Raw genomic sequence first — 2,253 nt, 5'->3', positions numbered from 1 at the left:
AATTTTTCTTTCAGGATTTTATGCTCTTCTACACTTAGATTAGAAATAATCTTATCAACCTGCTTCATTTTGTGGCTCTGCATGACACACAATAACCAATACCTATTATTTAAACTTACATTTACTTCAAACATATTAATTTTGTAAAGAATCTATAAAGAACTTGCCTTCTCTGTTTTTTTCGATGTGCTATCATTGTGTCGATCAATATTTTTGTTACTTGACATCTTCTTAGACATTTTTTTATCAATATACGACCTGTACCATTCAATGGATAGGCCATTAAATATATTTTATACATAAATCAAATAATTTTAAGCTAAAAAGAGCTTTGGTAACTGGTGCATTTAGGCCATTAACTGTAATGAGTGTTTAATTGTTTAGCATCATTAGTGATTTTTTTTTTTTTTTTTAATAATTTTAAATTATGATGGTGTGATTTGTAACGATAAACACACCGCAATGACTTAACAATGCAACTTGGCAAAGGCAGCTCTGTGTGTTATATTACACCGGGAGTACTGATGAACAAATTCGACAAAACTGACAGGGTTATAATATACTAGTGTGTTGTATTACACAGGGTGCACCAGTACGTTTTATTACATTAGCGCACTGCAAAATATACATCATTTTTTAAAAAATGGATAGGGCCGACATGGTTTAGATATAACTCAATAAGTGACCCCCCTACTTTACATGGCAAACACCCTATCGCTACTTTACATGGCAAACACCCTATATATAGTAAATACACAAACCCATTAAATCTAAAATGCTTAAAATGAAAAACCCTAATTGTGAAGTGGTAGAGGGAGTTAAACCCTAAGTTGAAATTTTGTAGTCACATAAGCAAGAAGATGCAAGGGTTTAAGGTAAGTATTTTTCTTTTTTAATTAAATTTAAGTAGGAATAGAGGTCGTAAAAAATTTACTGGTAAGATCAATATTAATTTTTTAATTATACAGGGTATTAATTTTATTTTATTTTTAATTGTGAATAAATTTAATAGAAATTGTAAAAATTTTAACAGTAAAATAAACAGTGAAATTAAATTTTTTTACCATGTAGGGCTTTGAATGAATCACCATACCTTTCAAATTCTGATCTTTTTGTAGTTCCAAAATATTTTTCTGCTCCACAGTGTTCCTAGTATGTCCCTATTGCAAATGATCTCTCTTTTTATTAAGCCCTAACAAAAATGGCAAATTTTCTATTAGTAAAATCAACGATAAAATTTAAAATTTTTACTATGCAGGGTTTTGAGTGAAGCAACATACCTTTCAGCCTCTAAATTTTTGAATAGTTTTGCTGCTCCAAAGTATTTTGTTGATGCACAATGCTCCTAGTATGTCTCTCTTGAAAATCATTCCCTTGAAATTTTGGGAAAATTAATGAAATAGCGAATAATGTTTTACTATTTATAAGAATTTATCAAATTCGATTTCGAAAAATCAAAAGTTGCTCATTTTTTAATTTTAAAAAAGAAAAAATCGCGCTTTTTCTTTTCACATAAGTCGAACATATATGTGTATAATAGTGAAGAGAACTAGTGCATTTGGCATTGATATTGCTAGGGTGCCAAATTTTTTCAAAGCATTGACATGATACATTTTTTTTTTTGAAATCCTGAAACAATGCAATCAACATTTTAACACAATGGTGTGGTTTGTATTTAAATGCATCGGCGGTGTAATTCTTATAAGAGCACTGGCATTGTAGAATCCGTTTTTATTTTCAAAATCCCAGAAACAAGTGTGTATCAGTGTCGTTTTATTTAAATGCATCGGTGTGTTTTTGTACAAGAGCACCAATATGATAACATATTTTATATTTTTAGAATGTCAAAAATTAGTGCTAGTATTATTTGAATGCCCTAGTGTTGTTATGATTTAAATGCATTAGTGCGATTTGTTTTGATAAATGCACTGATAGGGTTTAAATTTATTTGAAATTTTATTTTCACATAAAATGGCATATTAATCTCCGATTATCCTTTAGGATGCATCCACATGAATTAAAGTATTCCATAGTATACATTTTCTGCTTAAAGTCACCTTATTATTGAAAATGGTTTGAAAACTATATAGAAATTCAGATTGTGGTTATATGGTTCTCGAAATTAATTTTAGATATGCACACAGAAATTTATTTTTGATTTTTCTTAAATGCAGGGAAAAGATATCAAATGGCCAATTCTTCAAATTCTAGATCATTCCATATTGCTGATCAAAGTCCTTTGTGGAGTTCTCC

The sequence above is a fragment of the Pinus tabuliformis genome, chromosome 8 (genome assembly GCF_031772625.1).
Source record: "Pinus tabuliformis cultivar Carrire ecotype Pingquan chromosome 8, CPIR1, whole genome shotgun sequence".
NCBI classification, from domain to species: Eukaryota; Viridiplantae; Streptophyta; class Pinopsida; order Pinales; family Pinaceae; genus Pinus; species Pinus tabuliformis.
Note: the sequence above shows the minus strand (reverse complement) of the source record.